Source organism: Diplotaxodon limnothrissa, linkage group LG7, assembly GCF_057381915.1.
Source record: "Diplotaxodon limnothrissa isolate DT_005_m linkage group LG7, D_limnothrissa_male_GT1.1, whole genome shotgun sequence".
NCBI lineage: Eukaryota > Metazoa > Chordata > Actinopteri > Cichliformes > Cichlidae > Diplotaxodon > Diplotaxodon limnothrissa.
The window spans coordinates 13875270-13888073 of record NC_140602.1 but is presented as its reverse complement, the minus strand read 5'-3'; positions in this window follow the sequence as shown (position 1 = coordinate 13888073).

Below are 12804 nucleotides of genomic sequence, written 5' to 3'. Positions count from 1 at the left end.
AATAAATGTATTTTAATGTAGCACTGAGCCAAAAGGTAACTCAGAAAGCGCATCCTCATCAACGTTAGGGCCGTTTTAAAATTTAACCAAAAGAAATCTGGAGACAACCACAATTTATTACGTAGCTGTAACAATGATCACATATATACGAGATATTTTATCTGTGAAAAATTACAATGAAACCAACATTGTAACAACTGATCTGCATTTAGCTTCTATTAGCAATAACACAGTAATACTAGATCAGGTAACACTTGATTGTCTTGCAGAAGAAAAAAATTCAATTCAATTTCTAAGAGAATTACATTTGGCCCTGCATGCAATCATATCTGTGCCCTGTCAGCAAAATAAAATCACATCTGCGGCGAGCTGGTTATGTCCTTATAAAGATTTATAAAATATGGCAAAATGGAGAGAGTGGCAAGAGGGATGGAGAGTGGGGTGTGTGTCAAGGACAGTGTGCAGCTCTGATTCAAGGGCATGCGTGGCTGACAGCCACTGCCACTCCCTGTGAGGTTCACAGCGAAAGCAAAGCCAAGGATTATCTGTAAATCAACTCCTGTCAATTAAGGATACACTGCAGTCAAACTGCAGCACTCCATAAATTAAGGAGCTATGAATATAAAGGCAAAATTGACTTTTGGTATAATGAATTGTGGTGGTGATGAGTGTGTCAAAAATAATAAATTAAATAAATAAAAAAGAAATTTAAAAATGAGTAAATATGGCTTCCATATATTAATATATATCCATATATTGAATAAATTGTATTGACTATTGTGGTTTCAACTTCTTTAATTTACACACAAACAATAGGACGAACTGTACTACAGTACTACAGTATAATGTGTAGTTTTATATATGTATGTTGATAGGTTTGTAGCTTGAACCCATCCGCTGGAACGTTGAAGACAATATAATTACACTGCTAAGCAAGACACAAATAGGCAAAGTTCTTCATGTTACTCGTGCACGGGAGAGACCGGACAGAGCGCCGTCCCTTCGCTTGACCCCAGTCGCTCTCGTCCGTCCTCCCGTACCACTGTCCTTTTATTGAGGTTACATGAATATGCATAGGTTCATTAACATACGACGTCTACATACAAACAAAGAGTACCTTGCCTGTGTGTGTGTGTGTGTGTGTGTGTGTGTGTGTGTGTTGCTGATCAAAGGGTCAAACATCCTTGGTCAGGAAGAGGGTAGACTAGACCCCCCCCCGGTGAGGAAGTCCAGCAGTTCATCTAAACAGAAAAGCACTTAGACTAGAACAGACGTAGCTACGTTAATCCTACCATAAAACAATTAAGACAAGGTACGAACTTTCCCATGCTCCCAGGATATAGGTGTGCATTCTAGTGTGGAATACACACCAAGCCTCTGTAGCCTGTTAAAGATCACACAACTTATCACTACACAATTGATTATACACCTCTAAGCATCTATGGTTAAATATTTCTAAGCATAAATGACAATCAACAATACAAACTCTAACATATGTTATAGTAGATAGTAGGCCGTTCTGTCTAAAATGTATGCGGCAAAGAAAGTAGTATGCTATCAAACAGAAAAGAAGCAAACATGTAAATGTAATTATAATACTTAAGGTGGACTTATTGTTAAGGTCACTTTACTATTTGAAACTTTCCCATGTTTAATATTTAATATAACTGTTGTAGTAATATAAAAAAATAAGGAAAAGCACAGTAAAAGATTCATGACTTGGATCATTAGAGTAATACACAAAGTGATTTTTAAATGTATTTAATATTTGAAGGCACACAAAACAAATGGGGAACACGGAATTTCATATATTGCTGTACAACCAATTCATTTTTCCTATAAGTTTTATTTAATCCTCACCCAACACGAAATATGATTTACGCTCAGGGGAGAATAAAATGATCCAATCGAGCCCTAAAACCTTACCTGAACAAGTTGGTAGTCAGCTACAGCACAGCAAGTATCCATGACTAGTTTTTTCCCCACTGGTTCCGCATGACCTTTTCAAAAATGCTATACAACTGAAGCTTAATGACTAACACAACGTTTGACATTTACTGAAGGCAGCTTGCTGTTGAATAGTTCAAAGAAACATCAAAATGCTAATGCTAGCTTTTGCACCCAAAAGGGGCCCCTGAGGAGCGAAAGAAGAGGAGATGTGCGTAAACTTGCATAGTGTTTCAGTATTGGGGATTAAATCTATAGATTGTAGACTTGTAGATTTTGCTAAAAATAATAAATAAATGAAATTAAAGTAGAGCAGCTAGTAGGAAAACATGTGGGTAGAAAGACCTAAACAAACAAGATCTTTGTTTAAAATTTAAAGCACGCCGCATCCTGTCTAACGCTGTGAAAAGGGGAATGGAAACTGAAAGGGAACTAGGCGTGCCTGTTTTTGGCAGAACTGTTCCTTGAATTGATTTAATGAGAAGGCAAATCATGCAATTATGTCAACACCGAGTCACACACCTCTTCCCAAAAATCATGAGATTGAGGTCAGCCAGTCAACTGATGTAATTACCAGCTAAGAAGGAAACATCAAGCTCCGGCCCAGATCCTGTCAGGAGATGAATATCTGGAGGAAAGTCGCTGACCTGCATCCCCATGAGAGAACAAGGTGGTAGAGTAAGTGCAATGAAAGACAAGGTCAATGGACCCAAATGATAACCACATAAGTTGTTCCCATTCAAGTCTGTACATTACTGCCGAGAAGAAAGACATTTAGAGTGCTGTTTGGTATCCAGTCATCAGTCACTGTATCTACGCAACCACAGAAAAGACCATTTATCATGTGTAAAGGACTTAATGGCATTAGCTAGGGGTCCATCAGCAGGTTAAGACCTACATTAGCTTCATACTAACCAAGGAGAGCAAAGGCATGGGGGACTCATGAGATATTCTGTGCTCTGTGTGCACCGTTTATGGTTCTAAAATCAGATAACAACACAGAATAGAGACATTAACCCCTCAACCCTTTTCTGTGCAGGACAGATCCGATCTTTAATGAGCAGGCCAGGCTATTCAGAAAGAACTCCTGATGGACAGCACAGCATAGATGGGATGATGATAGTCCATTAGTTGGAGCTGAGCTGATACAAGACAAGGTAGACAATAGCTGACACTGCCAGAAACAACTTCATTGTGAAGCCTGTAGCAGTAACAAGTCTGTATTCAGAGGCGATTGTGAGGTTACACATTTAGCTGCGGTGGGAATATGAGAATAACTGTAAATCTACTCAACACACTCTACTCCAGCTGTGGCATATAGATACGGGCACTTCAAACAGAACAGTCCAGCCCAACCTGCATGCCAGACAGAAGCCGCCGAGCTCCCTGGATCCCCACTCCGCCCTTATCAGAGAATAACAGGAGACTGAGGTAAACAGCTGGGGAATTAGCAATAAATAAGACTGGCAAGCGTTGTCTTAACGACTCTGCTGTCTGCAAAAACTACAATCACTGAGAGTTAGGTCAGAGCACTAAATTATGTGAGGTACGTTAAACTGGAAATCATTACGTCAAATAATTGTTTTTAAAAATTGGAAGCACAGCACAGATTAAAGGGCTTTCAGTATAGTCTTGTTCACTCCAAGCAGTAAGAAAATGCTTGCGGCATCCCGGTAGCTATCATTAGAAACTCGGCCTGCAGTGGCCTTCGGTGTTCAAGGTCTTTAAAGCACTCGGCTCTTATATAGAGTCAGACTGAACCACCCACATTCATGAGCAGCCCTCCCACACATGCCTCCTTTGCTCCACAGCTTCAGCTTTTGTCTGTCAAGGCCAGCTTGTATCACATCTGTTTTGACCTGCACATAAAAGCCGGTCTCATCGATTACATCACACCTTCATTTTGTCTGTTAAAAGGAAGGAATCTCTGTGCTTGCATACCAATGCAGACAAAGCACAGAAACAGAGTATCACAAAAGCATTTGAGTGGGCCCCCCCACCCCCACCCACAAAAACATACCAGACAGTCAAGGTTGTGCAGATAATCATAATAAATGTGCTCTCTGTACAAACAAAAAACACAGGTTGATTTGAAGTGACTGAAAAATATTTTCATCAAAAAAAATTAAGCTGGAAATGCAGCACAAAATTGTCACACGACAGAAAAACAAGCAAAATTAGCACAGCACAAAGGCATCTTTCTGGCCTCATCAAAAAGCCACTAGATGTCACTGTGACCCCACTTCAGCCCCTGTCAGCTGACCAACTACAGCAACCTCTGTGAGAGAGTAGTGAGAGCCTGCCTCTTCAATAGGACGCTTACACTGCTGTGTCTAAACTGCAATGTCTGAGAATTGTCTGTAAAGCCATTACTATTCAGGACTCGTTCCACACTTCCCGTCAATTCTGCCTGCGATGCTCTCAAACCACAAGAGTGCCCGGCGGCAGGGCGCTCAGAAATTACTGTACACTGCAGCTCTGCAGGAGGAGGACTGCATGCATTATGCTACATGTATGAACCCAGGGTCCAGCCTGTGGGGACTATCACAGCCCAATAAAAAAAATACATAAAACATGTCACCCACGCTTACTGTCATTATCAAAATAATTGCAGTGATGATAGTGAATAGAAAAGTGTGCAAATGAATGGGAAAGTCAGCAATAGGGGAGAATTACTGCCAAATAATAATAATTTAAAAAGAAAAAAAAAACATGTCTCCATCTTGCCTGTGTTTGCTCATTTACCTCAAATGGCACAAAGATTAAAAGCAGAGGTACAAAAGCACAGCAGCTCTACCTGACTGCATATCAGGCTTCTGTTTGTTCTGACTGATGGGGGGGAAAGTAATCCGATTCTTTTCAGAGGAGCCATTGCACAAAAATCAATACCATATAAGGAGGCCTGATGAATTTGAAATTTGTACTCAGAGTGGATATTGATCAGTTGCAGTCAAAAGACTTTTGAAAACCCATGTAGATTTGCAATCAATGTGGAGTTTAAAACACCACGATTAGAAGTGTACCAGCAATAAAGAATGCATGTGATGGACGTTAAATTAGTAACTTGACCACAGTGTTGTATGTAGAACCTTAATGTTAATCAGATACATCCAACACAAAATGCTGATACCCTAGCTGCAGGACTCGCAGACAGCTGGGCTGGGCGTGGTGCTCCTGCCTGAGAAAATGTGACAGTTCAGTATATTCAACCCAGCACACAGTCAATGTATGTGTTACTCCTGGAAATAAAGTTATTATACATATAATTTAAAGAATCCAAACATGATTAGGAAAGAACAATTTCATAACAGTGTGCAGAGATTGTGTAACCTTGATATGCTTGAAATGAAAAACGTGGTAGCCTAACAGCCAGCGCCAGCCTCATCTGAGATTGAAAATATCTCAGTTCAGTCTTCCTGTGGCTCATCAAAATGAGAGCTGTGTGCTGGAAGGTATTCTCCAGACTACTATCTAATATCATTAGGAGCGGATATACATGGCCAGGACTAATCCAGCTGTTCCCCTCAATTACATTTTAGCCTCTTAGAACATAGCTGACCCAAGTTCATTTGAGTAGTGCTTTCCAGGCAGGACTTAATCAGTGAGTTACTGGCTGGACAGGGAGCCTAGTAAAATATCTGTGTGTCTTATTTTTACTCAGTACGAGTATTTATTTTTTATTTTTCCTTTCAAGATGAACTGCAGTATTTCCAAAAGGAGGCTCAAAATTTATGACGGTGATAATTTTTTTTGCACCAGCAAACCAGGAAATATACTAAATGCTTTTATTAGGTGACCACTCAAAGATCTACACTTTATACCATTATTACCATTGCCAAATGGAGATGCTAAAATATGACAAACTCATGCAGCAGTATTATGGAAGAGTTTATAACTAAATGTGTTTAGTCCTGTATTAAACACCTTTTAAAAACATTACAGAATCAAAGTTTAACATTTCAGCCAGAGTATAAGAGACATGTTTATGTAAATAAATATATCACATGACATTGATGGAATTTCACTCGGCCAGCAGGAGGAGGCTTCGTGCTTCACAGAGACAGGACCGTGGACATACTCTGTTCTGAGTCTTGCAATTTAAATGCCGGCTCACAAATGGATCCTTCATTAACCTGGCATCTGGAGGCTATCTAATGAGCAGACGTCTTCTGGAAGCACAGCTCCAATCTGTCTTTCTGAATTGAGGGTGCTGAACTGTGATGAACACTGAGGATATGTAGTCCATGCCTGGGCATGTTTGAAGAACAGAAACAGTCGCTGTTGAAATACAAGGGAAGGCAGGAAGTTATGCACAGTCACACAGCGCTGTCTTTGTCTTATCAGCAGTTGTTTATTTTGCCTGTCTAAGCCACCTGCCCACTGGCACATGAGTGATAATGTGGTTGCATCACATACAGATTAAATAGGCTGTTGAATATTTGGATCTCTCTGATTGGGTCAGCTCTTTCTGTCCAAAGCTAGACTAGAAATTAATAGTGTTGTACAGTCTAAAACACCAATTTTCAGCTTCAGGATTTTTGGGAGAATGAATTCATGATTCTGTAGTGATGGTGTGCCTCTCCATCCACCAGTCAACTAGTTGCAGTGAAGCCCCCCAGAGCCGTCCATGATGTTGAGAAGAACAAAAGCATCAAAGCTGAAGCTCTCCTCCTCGCTCATCTCATTCAGGGAGGGGCCGAGCTGCAAAGGGGGAGGCACCATATGTACTTGATTCAATTAGGCAGTCTGCAAGGCCTCCCCTGGGAACTGCCTGCAAAAAAAAAAAAGGAAAAGAAATGGGGCTGCAGGCCTGTCTAACAAAGACATTCAACCGAGACCTTTGCCCATGCTGAATCCACCTCATTAGTCAGCTGAGTGAGTGTTGATCATCTCAAACAGTGTCTTTACAAATATGAGGAGGGACAGATTTTTTTCTGACTTGGGCTGGAGTGAGGAAAAAAAAGATTTTAAGCAAAGCGAAGCAAAGTGTACCCTTCTTTTGCTGTTCATTGTGCTGGTGAGTATTTGGAGAGCAGACTGATCAGGAACAACCAAGTGCTAACCTTCAGGGCTGAAAAACGAAGCCAACAGAACATGCCAAAAATTGCCATTCCCTGAATGACCACTTGAGGCAGGCTCCCAAAGCTAATTAAGGCTTAAAACAACGCATTATTAGGGATACAACTGAACTAGACCTCTTGACTGTGTTGGTTGGTGCCTTTGGAGTAGTGAGGAGCTGTACAACAGTACTGTGAAAAAGTGTATATTTCCCCACTCCTGAGTTCTTTTTTTTGTTTGTTTTGTGTATTTGAAACAATTGAATAAGTTAAATATTAGACAAAATTTACCTGAATAAATACAAAATGTAGTTTTTAAATGATGATTTAATTTAGGGGAAAAAAGGCTATCCAAACCTGCCTGGCTCTGTGTGAAAAAGTGATGTTCAATCATGAATCAACTGTGTCTAACCAAATTTTCTGGAAAGCTGATCTCAGTTTTAATAGACACACCCAGGCCTGATAACTGAGAGACCTGTTGAATCAAAGAATTACTTAAATACAACCTGTCTGACAAAAAGTGAAGTACGGTAAAAGAGTTAAAACAAAGTTAACTTAGAACAAAATCTAAAGAACTGCAGGCCTCACTTCTCTCAGTTAAGGTTAGAGGTGATGATTTAAGAATAAGAAACAGACTGGGCAAAAATGGCATCCATGGGAGAGTTCAAAGGAAAAAACGACTACAAAAAGAACGCAAAAGCTTGTCTCAACTTTGCCAAAAAGCACCTTCATTATCCCCAAGACAAAATTCATTTACATCTTGCTAACATCTTTGTCTAATATTAAAATTTGTGTGATATTTGAAACATGCAATTGTGACAAATATGCATATCCAGTTTTTGTGAGTGACAATGATAGAAAAATGTTTGTATGTTACTTAGCACTTATTAGCCATTGTGTATGTATTAGAAGTCCATCCTCTGGCCCAAGCTGCTGCCGTTAACTTGCCGTTATCCATAAAGCTAGAGCGAGGGGTTCAAAATGTGGAGTCCAGTGGGCAGTGCATGCACTCTGGCTTGGTCCACCATTTCTAAAAGCTAAAGTCTATAGGTCCAACCTCCATTTCCTATATTTTACATTTAGAGTGTATTACCAGTCAACATCACTCATGTTACTGACTGTCCATAGTAGCTGAACCAACTCCAGGCAGTCAGAATAGGAAACTGGTCTCAATATCTCTGACAGTCCAAGCTGTGTGAGACCATCAATAACATCCATATCTCTTGGCAAACATCTGTCTGACCCACACCACTGAAAGTATGGCACGTTTCAAAGTTTCTTCTGTGCTACAGAGAACAAACAGAGCATTTAGCGCTTTTGAATGTCAGGCAGATAAATGCAGCCCAGCAACATCAGTATTCATTTTACGTTCCCCTGTTCCTTTGAAACGCAGCAGATGTCTGTGTTTCTGTATTTGCACGTTGTCAGACTTGCTTAGTAGTAATGGCAGAATTTTAAAGGAGGAAAATAAATTGAAACATCTGCTGGGCTCGCTTTAATCTGCACCATATCTGTCAACATTAATCTGCTCGAAACTATGTTTTAAGATCATTATACAGAGGCATGAAAGATGGCAAGCTTAAAATATGGTTTTGCTGGGGGTATAGGAGTAATTAGATGGGATCCACTTTGTGATATATGTCTGGTCTCTTAGGAGACTTTGTTTTCGTGACTTTTTGAACACTAAGTAATAAATCAGATTTTATTTGAATCTGTCCCTTTTTTTTTTTTTTTTTTACAAATAATTATGAGTGTACCATTGCCATCAAAGACAAATGTAGACAGTAGTCTTCTCTGTCTTCAAATAAGGTGCTCATGTGCACTCACATCTGCCGACCGTCTCACCAACCTTCAGTCTGACAGTCACACCTGCTGTGCTCTGGGACCACTTGGCTGTTTTAGCAATGATTGCCATCATAGGAACCAAAGATAATTACACAGCTTCCACCCACCAGGCTGGCCTGCTTTGCTAAAACCGTATTGCTCCAGTGCAGCAATAACACTTGTCTAAATGAATGCGCAGCACTTTACTGCACGACTGACAGCGCCCATTAATACTGCCGTCCAACTGGAAAGAAAAAACAAATTAATTTGGCACTTAAGGCCCCCCGCACGCCCGCCCATGTGAATAATGTATCACCACTCCCTTAAATCAGTCCCCAACCCCCCATATCCCACCATCATTCAACTCTTTTGTAATGATTCCTCGTTTTAGGCAAAACAAGTGAAAGATTCTTATGTCACAACCTTTTACATGTATACGCAAAGATATGGCAATTGATCAGAGTTCATTTTCATTAGCATTACACTTATTGTGGAAGTGTACCTGTTTTAAAACAAATACTTATTTCCACTCTCCCCAATAAATGCAGCAGAGACAGCCCATTTGAATATCTGAATATAAATAAGTGCACATATGAAAGAAATCTAGATAACTAGCCAGAGATATTACCCAGTCTTTGTTCACATTGCGTAGTTTATGGTCTGAGCGTCAGAATAACAGCTCTAACAATTATCACTTGTGCACCCAGATCATACTAACACCTCTCCTCCTCCCCTTGGGGAGGACAGACGTCGGGTTTTACACTCTCTTGTGCCCCATTATATTTATGCAAATGAGACCAAAATCAGGGGAAATCTGGGGGCATCCTTTCCTGTTAGTGCTAATTAACAGTATATTGTATATATTATGTATAAGCCCCTCCTCTATGCAGTTGTACATTCTGACCTTGAGCACAAGGTTTTGAAATTTATTTTGAAATGTAAAAACAAGCACTTCTGATTGTAATAAATCCTGCGCACATCTACAGTTATTTGCAGTCAGGAGAATATTTTTTTTTACAGGTTATTGTCCAGGAACATAAAACTTATGAGTGTAGCACACAAGAGAGCCATTCTGGTTCAACAGAGATCTATTAATATAATACTGCTGCAGCTTACCAATGAATCAGGTCTCATAAAGGAGCCAAACAGCAGGCTAAAGGCAGACCAAGCACATAGGTGGTGAGACACATCACATCCAAGATTGCCACTCTGCTCCTGAGAGCTAGTAAATGTTTTTTTCCCCTTAGATCTTGTAAAAGTGGGTGCATTAAGATAACAATGTTGAAAAGGCAATTATTAAAGAGCAATAAAATATGTTTAGTACCCTCTCAAGGCAAGTGGCATGCATCTGTTTTTTATTTTTTTAGTAATTGAGCTAAGAAGGAAGGCCTGTGACTGCAAGTGTGTGGACGTGACTTATGACAGTGTATGCTGGCTGTGTACAAGATTCTGATTCATGCAAGAGTTACAATGCTTACTGCTGTTCCCTACATATATATATGTAATTAAAAAAGAAAGAAAGAAAACAATGTTTTGGCTAGTTGTGGCTAAACATAATGCTTTTGATATTTGATATATGCAGTTTTTGCAGTTTATTAAAAATAATGGTTGTGCCTTTTAAATAATGCCTTTATAGCCTGGCTAAACAACAACTGCACCATCAAATGAAGGGTAGTAAGGCTTTGGGTTTTAAAAATCCAGTTTACCTCCTCACTCGCTCTTAGGCTGAACTTCTCCACCTTCCACTGTTCAACCTTGTTTCTAATGTGGCAATAAGCAGCTGCGCTTGGTGCTTTTAGTCACCGTGTTAACAGTGATTAATTTAGCAGTACAGCATCAGAGCAGACGCACAGCTAAACATGGCATCGTAGTCTTGTTCCAGAAAATGAAAGCTGTGCTTCCACGCTGCCTCTCGAGGGGAACAACCTGGGAGACCAGCAGTAAACACAGGGGAGGAGTGCAGCAACATACAACAAAGATTGAAGCATGGCTTCTGGAAATTGTCTGCTTTCATCAAAAATTAAAAAACACATTTTTTTGGTCTACTGTGGACGTAGTATACTAAGCACAGCTTTTCCTTGTGTTAATAGGGAATCTCTGGACGAGAATGAGAGGGCATGATGATCAACAGTTGGCACAGGCAGGCTTATCCCAGCAGGCAGTGCTGTTGTGGCATAGCTGGGGTGAGAGCATGCCCAGCACCTGGCTGGAGCCCTGAGGGGAGCTGGCAGATGGTATTGACGCTAGGGTGTACTTCCTCATATACTGAGCATGTTTAAGCCTCAGTCTCGGCGAGAGAGAGTACTGAAACAAGGAGGGTGCCTCGCAGGTGAGGAAAGGCGGCAGTGCCAAAAAGGTTGGGCAAAGGGACTCCGTTGGATTGGTGGGAGAAAGGCTACCAAGGTCACAATGTGCCCCAGGCAGACAGATGTTTGAGCTCATCTGGGTTTATAAATCTCGTCTGTGTTGCTGAATAAAGGAATTATTGATGTCCACGATCTCTGTACCTTTCTCCAGCCGGTCCCTATGTTATTATTTTCCAGCAGAAAATGAAGGATGCACTCATAATTATAATTTATTTAACAGTTTTCTCTGAAAATAGTTTAATTAGTTTAACATTTTTGGTGTTAATGTTTCAGCACTCTATGAATGACTGAAAAGAGGTGTTTATATGTTCTGCCAGGTGGCTATACCACCAAAATCAAGTGCTTTCTGTGCGGCTGAGATATAGACTGTCCTGTGATAATCAAGTCTTTCAAGGGAATTTAATTTTTGCTGTGTGATAAAACTAACCTCATAGCACTGATATGTCTTTCCAAAAAGCTCCAAAAAGCGTTTGCTTCATCTGTCCCAAGGACATTCTGTCAGAGGTACCAATTAGCATGCAACTCAGGTCTAGGTGAAATCATCCTATTTATATATCACAACTTTTAAAATAGGTATAAATAATTTTGCCTGGGCCATTTTCAAAAACACACAGATATGCGTGACAGAAAAAAAAAACCTTTCAACATTTTATTAGGGAGGATGTAGACTTAACATTTAAAGTGATATTTTGGGTGCAGCTCACATGAACACACACGTCTGCCTCTCTGCATTCAAATGCTCTGTCAGGCGGCTGAGCACTGTTTAGCAACACACAGAGGTTGCCAAGAGTGTCATTTACACACCGCCCGATGAGCACTTATCCATGGGGACCTATGGGCTTAAAATGTCATTGGATGAGGCTCCTGTCAGCACACACAAAGGTCACAAGTGACACTGGCTCCAGCACTTATTGATTCCCAATCCACCATCATTATGCCTGGCAATTACAGATGCACCTGAAATTTTAATCATGAATATACATTCACTGTGAGGACATATCTGGAATTGTAATTTAGGATCAGTACATGTATAATTAAACATAAGGTCGAGGGATCCCTTTGAGAACCAGTGCACTGTATTTTTCTAGTGGTGCATTTAGCTGTGTAGAGATTTTATGAAATGCTCTGCTCAAGGCTTGGAAATTTCAGAAAAACCAACAGGTGATGTCACAGTCGTCATAGCTTGACAGGTAAATTCTGATAATGTGCTGTATGTGCAAACAGGGGCAAAATAGGACCAGTAATTGCTCCAATACCAAGCTGCAACCACAACCAACAGGCTTTACATCACAAATAAAATCAAGCAAAAATTATATTTATTTATTTTTGATGCTAGAAACATTAAACAAATAAAAGCAGATCTGTGTGGCTATATGGAAATAGTATGTGTCTGTAAGAAGTGGCCTGATCCCTGCCTGAGCACAGATGGTGGCAGAGCAGGATGTACCAACCTGTACCTTTGCCCACAAGGCTTGTCCACATGCGCGCGCGCGCGCGCGCACGCACACACACACACACACAGAATATATATATATATATTATAATAATGTATGCATGGATGCATGTGAAAACAGTGCCTTCACCCACACAGTGGTGTTGACAAGCCAAGT